The 26287-nt window shown below is 42.0% G+C and overlaps 1 protein-coding gene and 1 long non-coding RNA gene across 4 annotated transcripts in view; one reads left to right on the top strand and one right to left on the bottom strand.

Moving 5' to 3' along the window:
- Positions 1-26287, bottom strand: part of ate1 (arginyltransferase 1) — a 226021-nt gene that overhangs the window by 46584 nt on the left and 153150 nt on the right. The gene's annotated exons all lie outside the window — the stretch shown is intronic.
- LOC115194073 (uncharacterized) lies at positions 19395-20065 on the top strand. The gene is made up of 3 exons (XR_003878281.1): positions 19395-19658; positions 19764-19859; positions 19958-20065. It is a non-coding gene; the product is annotated as an uncharacterized LOC115194073 (long non-coding RNA).

Genomic DNA, 26287 nt, shown 5'->3' with positions numbered 1-26287 from the left:
ATTGCAACTCCACGAGGTGAGATCTTGCATGGAGCCCCAGGCCGAGGGATATTGACAGTTCTTTTGTGTTTCTTCCATTTGCGAATAAATCGCACCAAATGTTGTCACCTTCTCACCAAGCTGCTTGGCGATGGTCTTGTAGCCCATTCCAGCCTTGTGTAGGTCTACAATCTTGTCCCTGACATCCTTGGAGAGCTCTTTGGTCTTGGCCATGGTTTGGAATCGGATTGATTTCTTCTGTGGACAGGTGTCTTTTTTACAGGTAACAAGCTGCGGTTTGGAGCACTCCCTTTAAGACTGCGCTCCTAATCTCAGCTCGTTACCTATATAAAAGACACATGGGAGCCAGAAACCTTTCTGATTGAGAGGGGGTCAAATACTTATTTCCCTCATTAAAATGGAAATCAATTTATAACATTTCTGACATGCGTTTTTCTGGATATTTTTGTTGTTATTCTGTCTCTCACTGTTCAAATAAACCTACCATTAAAACTATAGACTGATCCTTTCTTTGTCAGTGGGCAAACGTACAAAATCAGCAGGGGATCAAATACTTTTTTCCCCCACTGTATATGATGGCAACAACAACTGCCCAAGTTACACCAGGAACACACAATCCCTCCAGTGCTCAGACTGTCCGCTACAGGCTGAGAGAGAGGCTGGACTGAGGGCTTCTAGGCCTGTTGTAAGGTAGGTCCTCACCAGATATCACCGGCAACAACGTTGCCTATGGGCACAAACCCACTGTTCAAGGACCAGACAGGACTGGCAAAAAGCTCTCTTCACTGACGAGTCGCGGTTGTGTCACCAGGAGTGATGGTTGGAATCGTGTTTATCGTCGAAGGAATGAGCGTTACAACAAAGCCTGTCACAGCATCATCAGACTGAGCTTGGAGGAGATGCACTGCAGTACTTAATGCAGCTGGTGGCCACACCAGATACTGTCTGTTACTTTTGATTTTGACCCTTTGTTCAGGGACACATTATTCAATTTCTGTTAGTCGCATGTCTGCGGAACTTGTTCAGTTCATGTCTTAGTTGTTGAATCTTATGTTCATAGAAATATTTACACGTTAAGTTTGCTGAAAATAAACGCATGACAGTGAGATGACGTTTCTTTTTTTGCTGAGTTTACAACTAATAAAACTTGAACACTCCCTTTCACCCCCGCAACCCACACCCCCTTTCTGTCTCAATCTATCTATTCCCGCCTCCCTCCACCTCCCTCATCCACGCCCAGCAAGACTCAATGAGCCTATCGTCTGACCCTGACCACGTGAACTCTAACACCTGACCCGTCAACCCGGTCAGCGGCTGGGAGAATGAATTAGCCCCAGACTGCGGCACCACACCATGGCTGTTAATGATTTGTTAAAAATGCAAGCAGGGCAAACTAATAAAAAAATTAAAACAGAGGATGATTGTGAGGCATAATAGCGAGAAAGAAATTACAGAAAACGTTATACAAATGTTTCTACTGTGAGGCACACTGTTGGTGGTCTCTCGCTGAGCTTAAATCAAACAACAATTAACTGCCAGAAAGAAAGGCTCCAATTTAGGGGAGAGAGGGAAGGGAAAGGGGTGAAGGGGGGAGCGTTTAGCTTATAAACTTCACAGAGAGGGTGAAAATGGGTCTGGGCTGGTTTGATCTCGTTTTGATGGCCAAAGGTTCTCTGACAGGGGCGTCTGAAAGAGAGGAGAGGGGTTAGGGGGTATGCCACTGGGCCAGCAGCACAGTATTCTACCCACATAACAGAACAATCAGTCTAGCCAGTACAGAAATGAGTCAACTAAGGCAGAGCATTGGGGAGAGAATAAAAGATTTGAGAAAGGACAGATAGCCCTCTCAATAAGAAACCCTGTCATCAACACACAAAATAATAATATAGCCCAGCAATTCCCTACTAAGCTCAATAAAATGTTTTATATTGTTGAATTGAAATCCGTTTTAATATCTGGATTCCGTGATTGCATCCATATCACAGATTTTATAGGGCCCTAGTTTATCTCTCCTTAAAATAATCAAATTAATTGAATAGCTTCTTTCCCCACCCCCTCCATCCATCCTTTAATCCAAACCTGCATGGTGGCTGCTTTCTTTGCACAGTTGGTCATAGTACAAAGAAAGAAAGGAGGGAGAAAAAGAAAGGACACATTGCTGTGCCCAGACCTGTTGAGCTGATGAGACATAAGCACATAGTGCTGCTACATAATATCTACAGTTGTTTATGGTAAATAGCATAGAGCTAGCATTGAGCTCAGTTGAAAGAGCAAGGCTCTTGTAACACCAGGATAGTGGGATTGATCCCCGGGGCCACCTATACATGCAAATTGTATGCACGCATGACTGTAGGTCACTTTGGATACATGGGGACACATCCACTTTAAACAGCAGGTCTGGGATCAGGTATACTTCTGTTTATGGTAAATAGATGCTATAGAGCTGGTCTGAGATCAAACGAGTTCCTGAGCGCTAGAATACAACATGGATGGTAATGTAGATGGGCCATAAAGTAGGGCTAGTTAATGCTTTGAATTACATCACCAGCAATAAACTTAGCAATACAGGCTACAAGCCATTTGGACCATATCCAATGCTCAACCCCCCCCCCAAAAGCCTTTGACTGCCTACAAATACCTCAAACTCACACACGGTCACTTAATCTGAGCAGAGAAATGCACATCTAAGTGACCCAGTGTGAAGTCACATGTACACACACATAGCTAGAGAGAGTGAAAAACAATGAAAGACTAGGACAAGCTGAGTCGTGAGTTGTACTGCTAAGCTGAGCATGTTTCTACCTGCCACTGCATACCTTGAGTTTTACACAGAGAGATGGAAGGGGGGAACACACACACAGTAGAGGATAGGGAAGGACTGAAAAAAGACAACTGGACTGCTCCTTCTAGAGATGGGAGATACAATTGTTTAAGGGACAGTAAAAATGAAAGTCCATCAAACAAAGACAATGAAATACTTCAATTGATTTCCATCGAAAAATGTAACAAAACATTTTCATGTACAGCAAATTAATAAATTGCATGGAGAAAAAAAATCCTGGATAGTTTCAATTCATAATGGAACACTCTGAACTATCTAATGGTGCTGGACTTGTCCCCACCTCCCTCTCAACCACTCTATCAGTGAGTGAAAGCACAATGAGAGGCTTTGCCATGTCCAGGTGCCTCCTGTACCTTAATCACTGCATTATAGACCCTGTCAGCCCAATGAAAACAACTGTCACCCACCTCCCGGCCCCCCCCCCCCCCCCTCCAGCCTGTACTGATGAGGTGGATGGGTCTAGCACACGGATGGTGCGGAGGGGTAGTGGAGTAAAAGAGCGGTGAGTTATATACTATGGCTGCATTGTATGTGTGCTCGCTAGTCTCCCGGAGAGAGGGTATTGCTGCTCTCACCCTCTGTTCTGTTGACCTCTTAAGAATCTCAGAGTGAACAGAATGACCTATATTACCGAAACCTAAGAGGTAGTCATAGAGGGATTAGAGCAGGGCTCTCCATCACACAGGAATGCATCGGTTTTATAAACTCAGCAAAAAAGAAACGTCCTCTCACTGTCAACTGCGTTTACTTTCAGCAAACTTAACATGTAAATATTTGTATGAACATAAGATTCAGCAACTGAGACACAAACTGAACAAGTTCCACAGACATGTGACCAGCAGAAATTGAATAATGTGTCCCTGAACAGAGGAGGGGTCAAAATCAAAAGTAACAGTCAGTATCTGGTGTGGCCACCAGCTGCATTAAGTACTGCAGTGCATCTCCTCCTCATGGACAGCAACAGATTTGCCTGTTCTTGCTGTGAGATGTTACCCCACTCTTCCACCAAGGCACCTGCAATTTCCCTGACATTTCTGGGGGGAATGGCCCTAGCCCTCACCCTCCGATCCAACAGGTCTCAGACGTGCTCAATGGGATTGAGATTCGGGCTCTTCGCTGGCCATGGCAGAACACTGACATTCCTGTCTTGCAGGAAATCACGCACAGAACGAGCAGTATGGCTGGTGGCATTGTCATGCTGAAGGGTCATGTCAGGATGAGCCTGCAGGAAGGGTACCACGAGGGAGGAGGATGTCTTCCCTGTAACGCACAGCGTTGAGATTACCTGCAATGACAACAAGCTCAGTCCGATGATGCTGTGACACACTGCCCCAGACCATGACGGACCATCCACCTCCAAATCGATCCCGCTCCAGAGTACAGGCCTTGGTGTAACGGTCATTCCTTCGACGATAAACGCGAATCCAACCATCACTCTTGGTGAGACACAACCGCGACTCGTCAGTGAAGAGCATTTTTTGCCACTCCTGTCTGGTCCTGAGACGGTGGGTTTGTGCACATAGGCTTGTTGCCGGTGATGTCTGGTGAGGACCTGCCTTACAACAGGCCTACAAGCCATCAGTCCAGCCTCTCTCAGCCTATTGCAGACAGTCTGAGCACTGATGGAGGGATTGTGCGTTCCTGGTGTAACTCGGGCAATTGTTGTTGCCATCCTGTACCTGTCCCGCAGGTGTGATGATCGGATTTACCGATCCTGTGCAGGTGTTGTTACACGCGGTCTGCCACTGCGAGGACGATCAGCTGTCCGTCCTGTCTCCCTGTAGTGCTGTCTTAGGCGTCTCACAGTACGGACATTGCAATTTATTGCCCTGGCCACATCTGCAGTCCTCATGCCTCCTTGCAGCATGCCTAAGGCACGTTCATGCAGATGAGCAGGGACCCTGGGCATCTTTCTTTTGGTGTTTTTCAGAGTCAGTAGAAAGACCTCTTTAGTGTCCTAGGTTTTCATAACTGTGACCTTAATTGCCTACCGTCTGTAAGCTGTTAGTGTCTTAACGACCGTTCCACAGGTGCATGTTCATTAATTGTTTATGGTTCATTGAACAAGCATGGGAAAAAGTGTTTCAACCCTTTACAATGAAGATCTGTGAAGTTATTTGGATTTTTACAAATTATCTTTGAAAGACAGGGTCCTGAAAAAGAGATGTTCCTTTTTTTGTTGCTGAGTTTAGATTCTACTCTACTTACTCACAAAGACATACTGTATCATGTACTTTCTCCATATGTCCTGTATTATAACCCATGTTTGGTTAAATGTCTGATCATTTTTAAATTCTCAATTTCTGCATGTTTCTGCGGCTTTCTACTTAAATGCCTACTTAACATGCACACACACACCAAGGCAACGTGGAAGATTGATTGTTATTGACTAGTGATGGATGATGGCTTGCTCTCGGACTGTGTGCTTTTGTATTTCAAGACTAAGAACTGAGCTGAATGAGACTGAGGGGAGGTTGGTAACTACAGCTGCTACTAAAAAGTCCCTAAAAAGGTGGTCAACTACCAGCCCAAGCAACAAATATTCCTTACTTCTTTTTATCGTCTTCCCTTCTTTTGTCATTGGCAACCGTTTTGTCACCCTCTGCTTTGCGCTCCATCTGTCCCTTCCTATTTCACTCATTTCACTCACTCGCTCTTTCTTCCTTTCTGTGGAACTTTAATGGTTTCCTGGGCTCAGTTCGAGACATTATTTCAGAGGGAACAATAACAACAAAAGTAAGTGCCACTTTAAGCAACTCTCACTACCTCCCTCCCCACTGGGAACCGGTGTGTGTGTGTGTTTGTCTTTCCCTGTCTATGCGCGCGTGCATACATTTGTGTGTTAGTTTGCTGAATTAATGGGCCTCGAAAACAAGCGCGCTCTGTCAGGTCCTACAAGCCCAGGTCTTGTGGAAATTAACTCAAGCCAAGTAACCAACTGCCTCATTTATGTACTTTAACTTTATTATCATCACCACCACCTTCAAATGTCTGCGTGCTTAGTCAATCTTTAAAAATAACTTCCACACCTCTTCAGAAGAAATGGAAAGTTACAGAAACACGGACCTGTATTTCTAGCTCTCCTGTCTGTACAAAATTCTAAAAACAACAGTAGTAAATGAAATTGTACGTAGGTTGGTTGTGCGAGTAAGCGAGAGAGAGAAGAGAGAGGGAGAAAGAGCGGAGAAACAGGGAGAAAGACTTGTTTGTTTTACAACTAAAGAAATAAAACATGTTTGCACAAATCAAATCAATGCTTGTGAATCTTTATTATTACCACATTGAGATCTGTGGTAAGAGTATTAGCGATGCCAGACTTCTATGAGCAGTCAGTCAGTGTGGTTCAGGCTCCACCTTTCTGAGAGTACTGAGGCAACTTGTTGAACCCAAATATTTTAGAAAACAGACATGGTGCAATTCCCCTCCATTACCACTAGAGGTACCTTTCCACAGACTTAGTATTAGAGTAGGTGTTTGGCTATACAGCATAAATGGACAGATCTAGGACAAGGCTATCTGGAATGAAGTGTGTCTATGGAATTCTTTACCATCTCTGGTTATTGCTTAAAGTGCTGCTCTTGGTAAGAGAGATGGTGAGAGGAAAGAAGGCTCTTCAACATCTAGGCTTATAATAATAACCGATTGAATTCATATAGTGCTTTTACAGAACTCAAAGTGCTTTACATAGTAAAAGGGAAATTCACCTCATCCACCAAACACCAATATCTACAATACTCATCTCTGTCTGGAGTGTGTTCTCACCTCATTCTGCGGGTGGTGGAAGGTGAAAGGATACAGCGTGAGTCGTGAGGTGGCAGCCAGAAGGTCCTGTCCCCAGTCTGAGAGACAGTCCATGCCAAGTCACACCTCAGCCTGTCCAAAAGGCCTCTCTATGTGCCGTAGCTTTCACACCCTCACACAAGACCGGAGTCCCTCTAACGGACCTTTGCAATAGCCCTGCTAAGAAGCTATAGCCTGGAGCTGGTCCAGGGAGCTGGCTGTTGAGTGTCAGCCAACTCAATTGTGCAAAGCTGGGCTTGGAACTGGGACTGAGCGTCCCACAGAGGCTGTTTGCTTGGCTAGTCTGGATGTGACATCCTGCCCGAGCCTGGCCATGGTCGGTTAGGGTTCATCCTCTGCCAGCCCCACAGACTGGCCATGTGGCCCACAGCCTTGGGAACCGCTCTAATGGAGTGGAAGTAGCAAGATAGGTTGGGGGGAGGGAGTCTTGGGTAATCCAGGGGAGGCTAAAGACGTGCCCTCGCTCTCTCTCGCTCTGTGCCAGAGAAGTGTTCAGTCATCTCAGCTCTGATCTCACCACTTGACCACACACCTTTTCCTCACTCCCTTGTTCTCTAACTTTTTATTGCCTAATCTGTCCTTTTTCTCATCAGTGGAGACTAGAGAAAATGCAGAAGCTCTTGCTCCTGTCTGTCTCCTCATGGGCTGTGTAGGCAGGATGCTGAGATTATACAGTGCATTCGGAAAGAATTCAGACAGCTTGACTTTTTCCACATTTTGTTACATTACAGCCTTATTCTAAAATTGATAAAATAAGTTCCCCCCCTCATCAATCTATACACAATACCCCATAATGACAAAGCAAAAACATGTTTTTAGACATTTTTGCAAATGTACTAAAGATAAAAACCTGAAATCACATTCACATAAGTATTCAGACCCTTTACTCAGTATATTGTTGAAGCACCTTCGGAAGAGATTACAGCCTCGAGTCTTCTTGGATATGACGCTACAAGCCTGGCTCACCTGTATTTGGGGTGAGTGCTACTGACCCGTAGCACTCACGTCAGTAGCCATGAAGTGCTTTGAAAGGCTGGCAATGGCTCACAACACAACCACGATCCCAGAAACATGAAACCCACTCCAATTTTCATACCGACCTAACAGATCCACAGATGATGCAGTCTCTATTGCACTCCACACAAATTGACTAGGGTGACTTCAGCCACCCTAGTCAATTTGTATTTTTACTATTAGTTCTTCTTGATTTTTTTTCTCCTTCAGTTTATTTTAGTAAATACTTTAACACCTGTTTCTTCAAACTGCAGTGTTGGTTAAGGGCTTGGAAGCATTTCACTCCAAGATCTACACCTGTCTTATTTGGTGCATGTGACAAATACAATTTGATTTGCTCCCATTCTTCGCTGCAGATCCTCTCAAGCTGTGTCAGGTTGGATGTGGAGCGTTGCTGCAGAGCTATTTTCAGGTCTCTCCAGAGATATGTTCGGGTTCAAGTACGGGCTCTGGCTGGGGCACTCAAGGACATTCAGAGACATTCCCAAAGCCACTCCTGCGTTGTCTTGGCTGTGTGCTTATGGTCATTGTCCTGTTGGAAGATGAACCTTCACCTCAGGCTGAGGTCCTGAGTGCTCCGGTGCAGGTTATCATCAAGGATCTCTGTACGTTGCTCCGATCATCTTTCCCTTGATCCTGACTAGTCTCCCAGTCCCTGCTGCTGAAAAACATCCCCACAGCATGATGCTGCCACCACCATGCTTCACAGTAGGGATGGTGTTAGGTTTCCTCCAGACGTGACGCTTGGTATTCAAGCCTAAGAGTTCAATCTTGGTTTCATCCAACCAGAATATTGTGTTTCTCATGGTCCAAGCAGGCTGTCATGTGCCTTTTACTAAGGAGTGGCTTCCATCTGACTACTCTTCCACAAAGGCCTGATTGGTGGAGTGCTGCAGAGATGGTTGTCCTTCTGGAAAGTTCTCCCATCTCCACAGAGGAACTCTATCATAGTAACCATCAGGTTGTTGGTCACCTCCTTGACCAAGGCCCTTCTCCCCCGATTGCTCAGTTTGGCCAGGAGGCCAGCTCTAGGAAGAGTCTTGCTGGTTCCAAACTTGTTCCATATTATAATAATAATAATGGCGGCCACAATGTTCTTGGAGACCTTCAATGCTGCAGACATTTTTTGGTACCCTTTCCCAGCTCTGTGCCACAATCCTGTCTCAACTCTCTAAATCAAATCAAACTTTATTTGTCACATGCACCGAATACAACAAGTGTAGACCTTACCGTGAAATTCTTACTTATAAGCCCTTAACCAATAGTGCAGTTCAAGAAGAGTTAAGAAAATATTTACCAAATAAACTAAAAAGGTAAAAAATAAAATAACGAGGCTATATACAGGGGGTACCAGTACCGAGTCGGTGTGCGGGGGTACAGGTTAGTTGAGGTAATTTGTAAATGTAGGTAGCGGTGAAGTGACTACGCATAGATAATAAACAGCGAGTAGAAGCAGTGTACAAAATACATTTGGGGGTGAGGGGGGTGGGTCAATGTAATAGTCCTGTGGCCATTTGATTAATTGTTCATCAGTCTTATGGCTTGGGGGTAGATGCTGTTAAGGAGGATTTTGGTCCTAGACTTGGCGCTCCGTGTATTGCTTGCCGTGCGGTAGCAGAGAAAACAGCCTATGACTTTGGTGACTGGAGTCTCTGACAATTTTATGGGCTTTCCTCTGACACCTTCTATTATATAGGTCCTGGATGGCAGGGAGCTTGGCCCCAGTGATGTTCTGGGCCGTACGCACTACCCTCTGTAGAGCCTTACGGTCAGATGCAGAGCAGTTGCCATACCAGGCGGTGATGCAACCGTTCAGGATGCTCTCAATGGTGCAGCTGTTGAACTTTTTGAGGATCTGAGGACCCATGCCAAATCTTTTCAGTCTCCTGAGGGGGGAAAGGTTTTGTCGTGCCCTCTTCATGACGGTCTTGGTGTGTTTGGACCATGATAGTTCGTTGGTGATGTGGACACTCTCAACCCGCTCCACTCTACGGACAATCCTTCAACCTCAGTGGTTGGTTTTTGCTCTGACATTTACTGTCAACTGTGGGACCTTATATAGACAGGTGTTTGCCATTCCAAATAATGTCCAATCAATCGAATTTACCACAGGTGGAATCCAAGTTGTAGAAACATCAAGGACGATCAATGGAAACATGATGCACCTGAGAGCAATTTTGAGGCTCACAGCAAATGATCTAAATACTTGTAGATAAGGTATCTTATTTTGATTTTTTTATGTTTGTTAAAATTTCTAAAAACCATTATGTGGTATTGTGTGTAGATTGAGGTAAAAAAAAAATTGAATAAATTTTAGAACAAAGCTGTAAAGTAACAAAACTTGGAAAAAGGGAAGGGGTCTGAATACTTTCCGAATGCACTGTATACAGTCCATCCCCAAATCAGTAACAAAATTGTAAATCAGTACTACCAAACAGTCTTCAAATAGACAGTGGTATGAAATATAAAAATGGAAACTGAAATGTTGATACTGTCAGAGTTAACCTCTCTGGTATCATTGGGACGCTAGCGTCCCACCTCGACAACAGCCAGTGAAATTGCAGGGCACCAAATTCAAACAACAGAAATCCCATAATTAAAATTCCTCAAACATACAAGTATTATACACCATTTTAAAGATAAACTTCTTGTTAATCCAACAACAGTGTCCGATTTCAAAAAGGCTTTACGGCGAAAGCACACCATGCGATTATGTTAGGACAGCGCCTAGCCACAAGAAACCATACAGACATTTTCCAGCCAAGGAGAGGACTCACAAAAGTCAGAAATAGCGATTAAATGAATCCCTAACCTTTGATGATTTTCATCTGGTGGCACTCCCAGGACTCCATGTTACACAATAAATGTTAGTTTTGTTCAATAAAGTCCCTCTTTATGTCCAAAACCTCAGTTTAAATTGGCGCATTGTGTTCAGTAATGCATTGTCTCAAATAACATCCGGTGAAATTGCAGAGAGCCAAATCAAATTACAGAAATACTCATCATAAACATTGATGAAAGATACAAGTGTTATACATAGGATTAAAGAAACGTCTTTTTAATCCAGCCGCTGTGTCAGATTTCAAAAAGGCTTTACGGCAAAAGCACACGATGCGATTATGTTAGGACAGCGCCTAGCCACAATACACCATACAGACATTTTCCAGCCAAGGAGAGGACTCACAAAAGTCAGAAATAGCGATTAAATTAATCACTTACCTTTGATGATCTTCATCTGGTGGCACTCCCAGGACTCCATGTTACACAATAAATGTTTGTTTTGTTCGATAATGTCCCTCTTTATGTCCAAAAACCTCTGTTTTGTTGGTGCGTTTAGTTCAGTAATCCAAAGGCACAAAGCGCACTCAACATCCAGACGAAAAGTAAAAAAAAGTACAATAAAAGTTCGTAGAAATATGTCAAACGATGTTTAAAATCAATCCTCAGGTTGTTTTTGTCATAAATAATCAATAATATTTCAACCGGACAATATCTTCGTCAATAGAAAAGGAGAAACAAGAAAGGCGTGCTCCCGATCACGCGCTGAGCTCATGTCTGGAAATTTCCACTGTCCACTCATTGAAAGTGCTGTATCTCCCCCATTTTTTTGAGTAAAAGCCTGAAACAATGCCTAAAGACTGGCCACATGTAGAAGAACTGGGTCCTAAGTCTTTGTATGGTGGATAGGCTTTCAATGGAAAAACAGCCTTTCAAAATAATAGTACTTCCTGGATGGATTTTCCTCAGGTTTTCGCCTGCCATATCAGTTCTGTTATACTCACAGACATTATATTAACAGTTTTGGAAACTGTTTCCTATCCAAGTCTACCAATTATATGCATTTCCTAGCTTCTGGGCCTGAGTAGCAGGCAGTTTAATTTGGGCATGCTTTTCATCCAAAATTCCAAATGCTGCCCCCTACCCTAGTGAAGTTAAAGTATCAATTTACAGCCATCTGTTTCTTTAGAGAATGTATGATTTGTCATGCCAAACAATGACCATTAAAACAAACAGACCTGGGACCAGGCTGGAGATAAGATGATGCAGACGGAGACGGTTGACATCTTACGTGCACCAACCCGATTTTGCTACTTTTTTTTGTGCTTATCCTTACTTTGCTGACGGTCGATATGGACATAAAACTCAAGGGGTTTCTCCATGGACAGCGGACTCAGGCACAACCAAAGGGGGAGGGGTGTGCCTCTTTGTAAACAACATCTGGTGTGATGATATCTCAAGCTTTTTTGCTCATCTGAAATAGAATACCTCATGGTAAATTAGAGACCTTTTTTTTGCTGTCTACATCCCACCCCAAAAGCAGAATTGCACTAAGCAGGCACTCAACAAGCTGTACAGGGCCATAAATAAATAAGAAAAAACACACCCAGATGCAGCATTTATAGTGGGTGGAAACTTTAATGTGGGGAGACTGAAATGCGTTTTACCAACACGTCTCCTGCACCACAAGGCACTAACACTCTGGACCACTTTTACTCTATCCACAGAAACACATACAAGGCCCTCCTTCGCCCTCCCTTCAGCAAATCAGACCATGACTCCATCCTCCTGCTTTCTGTTTACAAGCAAAAACTACAATAGGTAGTACCAGTAATGCGCTCAGTACGGAACTGGTCAGATGTAGCGGACGCTAAGCTATGAGACTGCTTCACTAGCACAGACTGGAATATGATACGGGGTTCATCGGATAACATTGAGTTTACCACATCAGTCACGTGCTTCATTAATAAGTGCATCGACGATGTCGTCCCCACAGTGACTGTATGTACCCTAACCAAACCTGAATTACATGCAGTATCTGCGTCGAGCTAAAGGCTACAGCTACCGGTTTCAAGGAATGGGACAAGGACACTTACAAGAAAGCCCGCTATGACATCCTACATGGAAAATATCACTATAGGACTAAGATAGAATCCTACTACACCGGCTCCAACACGCGTCAGATTTGGCAGGGTTTGCAGACTATTATCAAAGACCCCAGCCACCCAAGCCATAGACTGTTCACTCTGCTACCGCACAGCAAGTGGTACCGGAGCGCAAAGTCTGGGACCTAAAGGCACCTGAACAGCTTCTACCCCCAAGCCATAAGACTGCTGAACAGTTAATCAAATGGCTACCATGACTATTACAATTACCTTTTTTTTTTTGCACTGACTATGCACACTCACTGGACTACCCACACACACTTACACCAACACACATGCATATCGACGCCACACAAAAACACACAATTTCACACAGTGCTGCCACTACTCTGTTAACATGCTATCCTCATTGCCTAGTTACTTTTACCCCTACCTACATGTACATACTAATTCAGCTACCTTGTACCCCTGCATATTGACTGGGTACTGATACTCCTTGTACAGTGGTTCCTCCTTTAAAAGTTGCATCATACTGCAGCACACATTGCGGGCTGCTGCAGCATTCTGTGGCACGTTATTTAATTGTCAGCCATTTTTTCTGTTAATGCAAGTTAGTGCTAGTTTGACCACCAGAGGGCTTCTCAAAGATAAGCATTTGATAGTCTTCAAAATTGCCAATGCTAGAGAATTTAAAACCTTTTTGTATTAACATGGTATGTGGGATTTATTTCCAGAAATTTGGCTTAATTAATTTGATTAATATTATGGTATTTCTATTCAAAGAAAAATGAAAACCTCAGGGTTTCTGTTAGGATGGAATGGAAAATATGGCGCTGTACAACGTGACGGTCGGGGCTAGGCTACAGCATAAGAGGATTGGAGGATTCTAAATTGTTTGCCTTCATTAGACAACTTTAATCCAATATTTCTGAAATTCAGTGATATTTATTCCCATAATAATTAGTTATGGATCCATAACTAAATCAACATCGGCCTTTTGATAGATGAAGAAATACAGTACATGCTTTTACATTTGGATAATAAAGCATTTTGAAGATAAGCCATCTGAATTTGTTTATTAGGCTACTGTGCAGTCTGACAAGTAAACATAGCCTACAATACATACTGTAGTAAACATGGGAAAGTGCCTAAAACCTTACATAAGGGAGAGCAGGCCATGTTTGTACTAGAGAATGCGGTCATGCGGGAGACCGAGGTTCAATTCCTGGAAGGGGAGGAACCGATTCCACGTGTGTTATTTCATAGTTGATGTCTTCACTATTATTCTACAATGTAGAAAGTAAGTAAAAATAAAGAAAAATCCAGGAATGAGTAGGTGTGTCCAAACTTGACTGGTACTTGCTTAACCTCTCTAGGGTAGGGGGCAGTATTTTCACGGCCGGATAAAAAAACGTACCCGATTTAAACTGGTTACTACTCTTTTCCAGAAACGAGAATATGCATATAATTGATAGATTTGGATAGAAAAAACTCTAAAGTTTATAAAACTGTTTGAATGGTGTCTGAGTATAACAGAACTCATATGGCAGGCCAAAACCTGAGAAGATTCCATACAGGAAGTGCCCTCTCTGACCATTTCTTGTGCTTCTGTGGCATCTCTGTCGAAAATACAGGATCTCTGCTGTAACGTGACAATTTCTAAGGCTCCCATAGGCTCTCTGAAGGCGCCAGAAAGTGGAATGAGATCTCTGCTGTCTCTGGGCTAGGTATAGGAGCGCTGTTTGTGAGTGGTCAGGCTGGTGGCTCAGAGACAGGAGATGCGCGGCACCGAAAAGTGGCCATGTTTTTCTTTCTGCCTTTGAACGAAAACAATGTCGCCCGGTTGGAATATTATCGCTATTTTACGAGAAAAATAGCATAAAAATTGATTTTAAACAGCGTTTGACATGCTTCTAAGTACGATAATGGAATATTTAGATTTTTTTTGTCATGACATGCGTCCGCGCGTCACCCTTCGGATAGGGACCTGAACGCACGAACAAAACGGAGGATATTTGAACATAACTATGGATTATTTTGAACCAAAACAACATTTGTGGTTGAAGTAGAAGTCCTGGGAGTGCATTCTGACGAAGAACAGCAAAGGTAATCCAATTTTCGAATAGTAATTCTGAGTTTACTGAGCCTCGATGTTGGCGAGTGTCTGTTTGGCTAGCCTTGATGGCCGAGCTATCTACTCAGAATATTGCAAAATGTGCTTTTGCCGAAAAGCCATTTTAAAATCTGACACCGCGATTGCATAAAGGAGTTCTGTATCTATAATTCTTTAAATAATTGTTATGTATTTTGTGAACGTTTATCAAGAGTAATTTAGTAAATTCACCGGAAGTTTTCGGTGTGTATGCTAGTTCTGAACGTCACATGCTAATGTAAAAAGCTGGTTTTTGATATAAATATGAACTTGATTGAACAAAACATGCATGTATTGTATAACATAATGTCCTAGGAGTGCCATCTGATGAAGATCAAAGGTTAGTGCTGCATTTAGCTGTGGTTTTGGTTTTTGTGACATACATGCTAGCTTGAAAAATGGGTGTGTGATTATTTCTGGCTGGGTACTCTCCTAACATAATCTAATGTTTTGCTTTCGCTGTAAAGCCTTTTTGAAATCGGACAATGTGGTTAGATTAACGAGAGTCTTGTCTTTAAAATGGTGTAAAATAGTCATATGTTTGAGAAATTGAAGTTATAGCATTTAAGGATTTTGTATTTCGCGCCACTCGATTCCACTGGCTGTTGACTAGGTGGGACGATTTCGTCCCACATACCCGAGAGAGGTTAATTAATTTGATTAATATTATTGTTTTTCTATTCCAAGAAAAAACCCTCTGGGTTTCCATTAGGATGGAAAGGAAAATATGGCGCTGTACAACGTGACGGTCGGCAGTACAGTACTGGGCTATCTAGCTAAAGAATCCCAGTGATGTGCGGGCAGGGCACGCGGGCAACCGGGGTTCAATTCCCCGACGTGGAGGAAGGAGAAGGAGCTGTCCTTGTGACTTGCCCAGTTAAATGAAGGTTAACCTGTTGGGGCTAGGGGGCAGTATTTGCACGGCCGGATAAAAAACACGTACCCGATTTAATCTGGTTACTACTCCTGCCCAGAAACTAGAATATGCATATAATTAGTAGATTTGGATAGAAAACACTCTAAAGTTTCTAAAACTGTTTGAATGTTGTCTTTGAGTATAACAGAACTCATATGGCAGGCCAAAACCTGAGAAGATTCCATACAGGAAGCGCCCTGTCTGACAATTTGTTGTCTTTCTGTTGCATCTCTATCGAAAAAACAGCATCTGTGCTGTAACGTGACACTTTCTAAGGCTCCCATTGGCTCTCAGAAGGTGCCAGAAAGTGGAATGGGGTGTCTGCTGTCTCTGGGCGAGGAACAGCAGGAGAATTTGTGAGAGTGGTCAGCCTGGGGACAGTGACACTGGAGATGCGCGTTCATGAGAATTCTCCATTTTTATATAATTGTTATGTATTTTGTTAACGTTTATCATGAGTAATTTAGTAAATTCACCGGAAGTTTGCGGTGGGTATGCTAGTTCTGAACATCACATGCTAATGTAAAAAGCTGTTTTTTTATATAAATATGAACTTGATTGAACAAAACATGCATGTATTGTATAACATAATGTCCTAGGAGTGACATCTGATGAAGATCATCAAAAGGTTAGTGCTGCATTTAGCTGTGGTTTTGGTTTTTGTGACATATATGCTTGCTTTGAAAATGGCTGTGTGATTATTTTTGGCAGGGTACTCTGCTGACATAATCTAATGTTTTGCTTTCGCTGTAAAGCCTTTTTGAAATCGGACAATGTGGTTAGATTAACGAGAGTCTTATCTTTAAAATGGTGTAAAATATTCATATGTTTGAGAAATTGAAGTTATAGCATTTTTGAGGTATTTGTATTTCGCGCCACGTGGGACGGTTGCGTTAAAGAGCATAACATTTCTGCACCCTAATTTTTTTATTCTAATCTAACCAATACCAAAACTGAGATTCAGTGAAAAAAATCTCATTGATTTATCAAGACCAGTCACCACGCTTGTCTCAGAATAGCGCGAAACGATGCTGAAATCTTATTGCTTCAAAAATCATATTGCTTCAAATCGTATTGTCTAACTTCAATATGCTTTTTAAATAAATAAGACCTATACCACTTTTTTACAGCACATTAATCAACACTAGTGAGGCTCATTTTGCCTATGGCAAGTAAATCTAAAAATATTTGTTTTCAATGATGTGACTCTCCGCCAATTTAGAGGATTGGAGGATTCTAAATTAATATCTAATGGGCATTTTACGTTAGATATTCTCAGATAGTCACAGAGCCTAAGGGGCTTTTATATAATTCTAAATTAATTAATTAATAATAACAATAATAATAGCTTTGTATAAAATGGAACGATATTTTGGAGATTTAGTTTCATTTAACCTAGAGTGAGCGAGAAAAAAGCAATTCTTGAACATGAGGTGAGAATTCTCACTATTTTGTAAATATAGCCAGTTTGTTATTTAGAATTATTTATTTCTGGAGAAACCTAACTTGATTATTTAGCAGACATCACTTGCTTATATTCAGTCAACATATATCTTAAGAATATCATGGAATATAATTGAACATTTGTTTCTCCATGCTTGTCTCAGAGCAGCGTGAAACAGTGCTGAAATAGACGTCCACGGCGGGAAGGCTATATAACAATATTTTGGAGATGATTTTGTTTTCAAAAAAATGACAGTGAGCGATTGTAATCTAAATAAAGGCCAAAATAATATTTATGAAGGCCAAAATATAGCCTTGCTAATAGCTATAATGGCACTGTACAACGTGACTGTGTGCAAGAGTATTTTCCAGTATGAAGGTAAACAATTTGTTTACCTTCATTAGAAAACTTTGTTCCCATATTTCTGTAATTCAGTGATATTTATTCCCATAGTAATTCGTTATGACTAAATAAACATAAGCATTTTGAAAGAGTATTTGAATCATTTTATTAACGAAAGCATAAAGATGCTGATGAAGAAATACAGTACTGTACAGTATATGCTTTTACATTTGGATAATAAAGCATTTAGAAGATATAAGGCACCTGCATTTGTTTATTAGGCTACTGTGCAGTCTGACAAGTAAACAGCCTACAGTACATACTGTAGTAAACATGGGAAAGTGCCTAATTCCATACATAAGGGAGAGCAGGCCATGTCCAGACTTTCTCGGTGACCACAAGTACTCATTAACTCTGTCTTTAATGCTTTTTTGGGTTGCAACAGTCGCTCTAATCATAGTCAGAAGACAGTTGAAGAAACTTGCGTGGACTTATGGAAAGGCTCAGTAAGGAATGTTTTATTTAATTATATATTATTCTTTTTTAACTCTTAGAACAGTGGGCAGCATTGGGAAGTTTGGATGAAAAGCATGCCAAGAGTAAACAGCCTGTTACTCAGGCCCAGAAGCTAGAATATGCATATAATTAGTAGATTTGGATAGAAAACTCAAAAGTTTCCAAAACTGTTCAAATAATGTCTGTGAGTATAACAGAACTCACATGGCCGGCGAAAACCTGAGAAAAATCCAACCAGGAGGTGGTAATTCTGAGGTTTGTAGTTTTCATGTAAATGCCTATCAAATATCCAGTGTCTGTGGGGTCAGGTTGCACTTCCTAAGGCTTCCACTAGATGTCAACAGTCGTTAGAAGTTGTTTCAGGCTTCTATTGTGAAAGGGGAGCGAATAAGAGCACTCTAAGCAGATGGCCCAGGTGAAAGACTTTAGTTTAGTCACACGCGTGGCCGTGACGCGAGCTCCGTTCCCTTTCCTTTCTAATAAAAACAGTATTGTCCGGTTGAAACATTATTGAATATTTATGATAAAAACACCCTAAGGATTGATTAGAAACATGGTTTGACATGTTTCTACGAACTCAAATGGAACTTTTTTTACTCTTCGTCTAGACCTTGTGCCCGCGCTTTGTGCCTTTGGATTACTGGACTAAACGCGCAAACAAAAAAGGAGGTATTTGGACATAAAGATTAACTTTATCGAACAAAACAAACATTTGTCAAACATGGAGACCTGGGAGTGCCATCAGATGAAGATCATCAAAGGTGAGTGATTCATTTTAATGCCATTTCTGACTTTTGTGACACCTCTCCTTGGTTGGAAAATGGCTGTATGGTTTTTGTGGCTAGGCGCTGACCTAACATAATCGCATGATTTCACCATAAAGCCCTTTTGAAATCGGACACAGCGGCTGGATTAACAAGAAGTGTATCTTTAATCGTATGTATAACACTTGTATCTTATATCAATGTTTATGATGAGTATTTCTGTAATTTGATGTGGCTCTCCGCATTTTCACCAGATGTTTGTTTGAGACAATGCATTTCTGAACATAACACGCCAATTTCAAATGAGGTTTTTGGACATTAAGATTAACTTTATCAAACAAAACAAACATTTATTGTCTAACGGAGTCCTGGGAGTGCCACCAGATGAAGATCAAAGGTTAGTGATTAATTGCAACGCTATTTCTGAATTTTGTGACACCTCTCCTTTGGAAAATGGCTGTATGGTTTTTTTTGTGGCTAGGCGCTGACCTAACATAATCGCAGGGTGTGCTTTCACCGTAAAGCCATTTTGAAATCTGACACTGTGGTTGGATTAACGAGAAGTTTATCTTTAAAATGGTGTATAATACTTGTATGTTTGAGGAATTTTAATTATGAGATTTCTGTAGTTTGAATTTGGCGCCCTGCAACTTCACTGGCTGTAGGCCAGGTGTTGCGCTAGCGGAACCCCCTTCCCAGAAAGATTAACCATGTGTGTTCGCTTGTTTTGTATTGTTCTGTAGTTTCGACCCAATGATTCGTCTGACAAACAAAGAACTTTGCGTGCTGCAGGCCCAGATCAAAGCGGGTGAGACATTCAATGACGTCATCTTCACAGACGATTCAACCATGGCCCTTGAGCAATTTGCTCAAAACTGCTACAGAGAAAAAGGAAGAAGATCAAGCAAACCGGGTCCTAAGCATCCGCTCAAACTCCATGTGTGGGGGGCAATTTCTCACCAGGCCCATATTTGATTTTTGATGGTAAGTTCGGCTATTTACAAAGCAAAAGGTACATAAAATATTGAAGTCTACAACTCACGGACTGTTTTGTGTTCCACAATAATTCACTCTTGCCTACTTTTTCAGGCATCAAGGCTCGAGATTTCTTTGAGGAAGAAATCATCAAGAGATATGCTGGACCCAATGTCAGAGGTGTTCGTGGGACACAGCGTTTCTTTCAAGGTAGGATTATTGCAATATTGTGTTACGTTTAGGCCTATCTATTATTGTACCTAATGTTGGCTGTTAGGTCAAATGTCTTTTTTCTTCTCCAAATGCAGACAATGACCCAAAACACACTGCCGCCCGGGTTTGCATTGCAAATGAGGACATAAACCTGGTCAAGACGCCAGCAGAGTAAGTAGCCCTTTATGCAGTAAAATAAAAAAGAAAGAAAGACCTAGAACACTCTACGGTAGGCCTACATTATTTCTACATGTAGGTCTCCTGATTTAAACCCGATCAAGCTTATTTGGCATCAACTGAAAACATTAATCTGTAACTCTGCCAAGCCGACAAGCAAAGATGAACTGTTCAAGGCCTTCAAGATGTTTTGGCTAGAAAAATTGACGATACAACAATGCAACAAATACATTGATCATCTCAGCAAGGTTTTACCTCTGGTCGTGGAGCTGGGTGGAAGTGTAACTAAAATGTAGTTTAAATAAACATCTGCATTTGAATGTCTTTTTTCTCGTTATTTTATTAAAGAAAGCATAAAGATGTTGATGAAGAAATACTGTACTGCTGTTTTGAGTTAGAAATGTAACACTTTAGGGTACTAAGGCATAGAATACATTGCAAGTTGAGGGATTTTCACTACAGTAGCCGGGCTATAAAAAGTCTATTGTCCTGCTAATAGGAAACATTTGCATGATGGGCTACACCTGCTACAGTGGTTCCTCCTTTAAAAGTTGTGTCATACAGCGGCACTCCTTGCGTGCTGCTGCAGCATTCTGTGGCACGTCATTTAATTGTCAAACATTTTTTCTATTACTGCAAGTTAGTGCTAGTTTGACCACCAGAGGGCATCTTTGAGAAGCACTTGATAGTCTTCCATATTGGCATAACCATAGACGGGGAGGGCACGCGGGAGACGGGGTTAAATTCCTTGACGGGGAGGAATGAGTAGGCTGTCCATGTAAATAGGAATTTGTTCTTAACTGATTATATATATGTTATTTCATAGTTGTGATGTCTTCGCTGTTATTCTACAATACAGAAAATTGAAAATCTAGAAAAATCCTGGAATGAGTAGGTGTGTCCAAACTTTTGACTGGTACTTGTTTAATTAATTTAATTAATATCATGGTGTTTCTATTCCATGAAAAACTAAAAACCCTCTGTGTTTCTGTTAGGATGGAACGGCGCTGTACAATGTGACGCTCATAAATTCAGAGCATTGTCAGTTTGTAAATTCTGACCGTTTCGCTCTCACGTTGTAGGGCTGATTTCAGCATTTTGGCCTTACAACGGCAGTTAAGCACCTAAGCTAACGTTGGCTAGCTTGCTAGCTACTTCCAGAAACAAATTAGACCACTGACCATTTTGCTCACCCTGGCATAGCTGGTTAGGCAGTTCTCGTGTTAACCAGAGAGTTGGTGACTGTAAATGTGCTGCTGGAAACAATTTAATTGTGCTTTTTTGCTGACACCGGCCATATTTAACGGTGTTGAGCGCTCATAAAATCATTCTGCGCTCTGGTACACTACTCAGACGAGAGTGCTCTGAAATCGGTGTAGATAGCTAGAGCGAAACTACGAAAGCAACCGAATGGCCATTGAGAACGCAAAACGACTATACCATTTAGGTAAGCTAAGAATGATGGGAATACTCAAGTCGATAAACATTGGGTAGTTAGATAGCCTATAGTTAATATACTGTCAAGTTTGATGTATAACTACTAACGTTAGGTAGATAGCAAACATTACGGTACATACAGTTGAAGTCGGAAGTTTACATACACCTTAGCCAAATACATTTAAACTCAGTATTTCACAATTCCTGACATTTAATCCAAGTAAAAATTCCCTGTCTTAGGTCAGTTAGGATCACCACTTTATTTTAAGAATGTGAAATGTCAGAATAATAGAGAGAATGATTTATTTCAGCTTTAATTTCTTTCATCATATTCCCAGTCAGACGTTTACATACACTCAATTAGTATTTGGTCCATTGCCTTTAAATTGTTGAACTTGGGTCAAACGTTTTGGGTAGCCTTCCACGAGCTTCCCACAATAAGTTGGGTGAATTTTGTCCCATTCCTCCTGACAGAACTGGTGTAACTGAGTCAGGTTTGTAGGCCTCCTTGCTCGCACACATTCTTTTTCAGTTCTGCCCACAAATTTTCTATAGGATTGAGGTCAGGGTTTTGTGATGGCCACTCCAATACCTTGACTAGGTTGTCCTTAAGCCATTTTGCCACAAATTTGTTAGTATGCTTGGGGTCATTGTCCATTAGTAAGACCCATTTGCGACCAAGCTTTAACTTCCTGACTGAAGTCTTGAGATGTTGCTTCAATATATGCACATAATTTTCCATCCCCATGGTGCCATCTATTTTGTGAAGTGCACCAGTCCCTCCTGCAGCAAAGCACCCCGACAACATGATGCTGCCACCCCTGTGCTTCACGGTTGGGATGGTGTTCTTCGGCTTGCAAGCCTGCCCCTTTTTCCTCCAAAGATAATGATGGTCATTATGGCCAAACAGTTCTATTTTTGTTTCATCAGATCAGAGGACATTTCTCTCAAAAGTATGATCTTTGTCCCCTTGTGCAGTTGCAAACCGTAGTCTGGCTTTTTAATGGCGGTTTTGGAGCAGTGGCTTCTTCCTTGTTGAGCGGCCTTTCATGTTAATGTCGATATAGGACTCGTTTTACTGTAGATACTTTTGTACCCGTTTCCTCCAGCGTCTCCACAAGGTCCTTTGCTGTTGTTCTGGGACTGATTTGCACTTTTCTCACCAAAGTACGTTCATCTCCAGGAGACAGAACGCGTCTCCTTCCTGAGCGGTATGATGGCTGCGTGGTCCCATGGTGTTTATACTTGCATACTATTGTTTGTACAGATGAACGTGGTACCTTCAGGCGTTTGGAAATTGCTCCCAACGATGAACCAGACTTGTGGAGGTCTCCAATTTTTTTCTGAGGTCTTGACTGATTTCTTTTAATTCCCCCATTTTGTCAAGCAAAGAGGCACTGAGTTTGAAGGTAGTCCTTGAAATGCATCCACAGGTACACCTCCAATTGACTCAAATTATGTCAATTAGCCTATCAGAAGCTTCTAAAGCCATTACATAATTATCCAAGCTGTTTAAAGGCACAGTCAACTTAGCGTATGTAAACTTCTGACCCAACGAATTATAAGTGAAATAGTCTGTTTGTAAACAATTGTTGGAAAAATGACTTGTGTCATGCAAAGTAGATGTCCTAACCAACTTCCAAAAACTATAGTTTGTTTACAAGAAATTTGTGAAGTGGTTTTAATGGCTCCAACCTAAGTGTACGTAAACTTCTGACTTCAACTGTGTGTGTGTGTGTGTGTGTGTGTGTGTGTGTGTGTGTGTGTGTGTGTATATAAGGGAGTTATATATGCATAGGAAGTGTAGTGTACCGTTTTTTTTCTATACATATGAATTACAAATCAGCCTTTACGTAATCATGTTTCTTAGTCTATTGCATAGTTACAGTGTAATCATTGATGTCCTTGGAGCAGTAAACACTCTTGAAGTGTATAATTGTAATACATAAATGCAGACACAGCATCATTCAAAGAATGGGGTTTGATACACCTGATACTGGATATGACTGAAAAAAACAGTTGCTAAATAGCGATTTTAGTAATTTAACTTCATGACAAAAAAATATGCACAATCGTTTGTCTCTACATTAACTAACATATTCCTCTCAATTGTACATTTTTTGCTTGACTCGTTATGACGTTATAATTACTTATATTTGCTTCCAACGTTATGTTTTTGTCAGACATCTTTGCTGAAGAAAGTCACCAGCGACGGGTGGCATAACGTCAAATTCTTCATTGGAACCACTTGATATGCATAATGAGTGCTCTAACTCCCCCCTGCGGTGGTCTGGAGCTATGAAGCCATGACGCTGGGTACCTCTAAATCCCACAGCGTAAGCTCGCAACTTTTAAAGGAGTCAGCACTGTATATAGTCTTGTAATTGTTATTTATTGTGATACCATTTTTTATTTGCAAATGTTCTTACTTTTTCACTCTGCATTGTTGGAAAGCATTTGTCAGTAAGCATTTCAATGTATAGTCTACACCTGTTGTATTCGGCACATGTGACAAATAACATTTGATGAGGCTATGTTCTAGACTCCACCGAGATACAATCCATTTCCCCAGAAGTCCAAACAAACAATTAGCGAAACAAAATGCTTCAAAAAGTTCACAGGGACTACTGCTGGAATTACATTAACTGTGCTAAAAAAAATTAAATTCCACGAGGGACTTGTGTTATAAAGTGTTCTAGAACAAAGTATTCTAGGTTTCTTTTCACTGACACTCATAGACAATACAAATTGTTCCAGATCTTCACCGGAGACTCAATAAAAAAAGAGAGAGAAAAAGCGAGAGAGCAATAGAGAGGTTTGAGACCGCTCACTGCTGAGAGGTGTCCAGCAGAGTTCAAGTGGTCATGTTGTGAGAGAGGGTTAGGACAGAGGCCCTCACTAAGTCCCAGAGCCCAGGGAACCTCCAACACATCATTGTCCTGCTGGGACTCCAAACGGGGACATTTTGTGACCAGAACAAGCGCACAGCGCGTCTAGGCATTAATTAGCAAGTTTGGTCACATATGCAAATAAGCTCGTAATGGGACACTGTGGGCATGTGTTTTGTGTATGTGTGAGAGCATGGGTCTGAGTGTGTGTGTGTGTGTGTGTGTGTGTGTGTGTGTGTGAGAGAGAGAGAGTGAGAGTGAGTGAATGACAGCGCGAGAAGGTGGGAACTGGGCAACCTTCTCACCCCAGCTCCGTCTCTCCCTGGGATAAAATAGGGCGAGGTAAATAAGGTAGTGAATGGGTATCCCCCCATCAGATATAGTGGGGGTGGGGGGATAAATACCAATGGTGAAGGGGCAGGAAACTGTGGCAACAGACACGACTGACACCAGTGTGTTTAGGATTCTACGTATATATAACATCGCAGAGGCAACAAAACACACACACACACAAAACGGGAGATCCATCAAGCGGACCCATAATAAATGTTGGGGGGAGGACGGAGTGTGAAAATGGCATGTTGCCATAATCCTCAACAAGACATCACAATGTCTTCGACAGAAAGGGAAAAGTTGGGAGGAATACCTGAATGAAATAACACACGGATGAATGAACCAATGAGGGAATAGAGGAATTAGATAATGAAATAGGGAGGCAATGAAGAAATGAATGAGAGAAAGGGGGGATTAATGAGACATTTCTGGCCCAATCTAATAGACTTGGAAAGGGTGCTTACTTTCACCCAACCTCCTCAAAACCATCCCGTCTCAGTCCATGTTATGTGGATGTCCCCGGTGTGTGTGTGTGTGTGCGAGCGAAAGACAGATGGTTCTGTGTGTGCAAGATGATTGTGTGTATGTTTCCATGCGTTAGTGGGTGTGTGTCACACACACTCCTAGTGTTGCTGATTTACAGTGGCCATCTCCACTGTGACCTATCCTCAACCGCTAATGGTTCTAGCAGCCCAGTCTGCTCTCCTTTACGCTTTCTCTCCATCCGTCTATCCATTCCTCCTATCTGCTTTGAGGAGAGTCCATCACTTTTATTTACATTCTTCCCCTCCCTACAGTTACTGTATATGAATCAGCTGTTCTGCTCTAAGAGCAGAACAGTGCGTGTGTGTGTTTGTATATGTGTATGTGTGCTCCGTCTCTTATAAACCTCATTTCCAGTGCTTCACCATGTCATAGCAGGCTACCATAGGGGAGGATTAGAACCAGTTTTAAACAGGCCCAAAAGTCAGGCAGCCAGGCCTTAGAGCTTTGGATAAAGCATAACCATTAGTGTTGAGAATGTAAGAATTCACCGTTCAGAATCCCCCTGGCTTCATTTTAATTAAACATATCTTAACAGGCACACACTTTACCAATGGAATGGCTGACATGATGTCTGTTTATGTCCCTGAGATGTCCTGGCCCTGGTCTCAAACCCACAACCCTCTGATCTTTCCGTTGCCCAGTTCAAAATAGACTGATTATGGGTTTGAGTTGAATGCCAACCTAGGCCTGGACGTCAATGATTCTACCTCAACTGGGAGTTGTTGGGGCATAGGGGTTCTACACTGGCTGTATGAAGCTACAGTACAGTAGCAACCCTGCACCCTGAGTGAGAACAGTAACAGCACATTGAGTAAGAGAACACAGCTCTCGGTGGGCTGTTGTTACATAATGTATAGACTAGAGCAAAGCTATGGCTCTGGACCAGAGCCTTGCTCCTCAGTATAGGGGCCCACAGAGACAGAGGAGTAGGGGCTAATGAGTGAAAATGAAAAGGAGAGAGCCAGAACACTAGTTCAGACTGGTCTCCCTGTTGAGACCCTTGCACTTAGAATAACACAGAGGATAAAGACAGGAAAAGAGGGA

Source organism: Salmo trutta, chromosome 5, assembly GCF_901001165.1.
Source record: "Salmo trutta chromosome 5, fSalTru1.1, whole genome shotgun sequence".
Taxonomy (NCBI): Eukaryota; Metazoa; Chordata; class Actinopteri; order Salmoniformes; family Salmonidae; genus Salmo; species Salmo trutta.
This window is presented reverse-complemented; position numbering and strand designations above follow the sequence as displayed.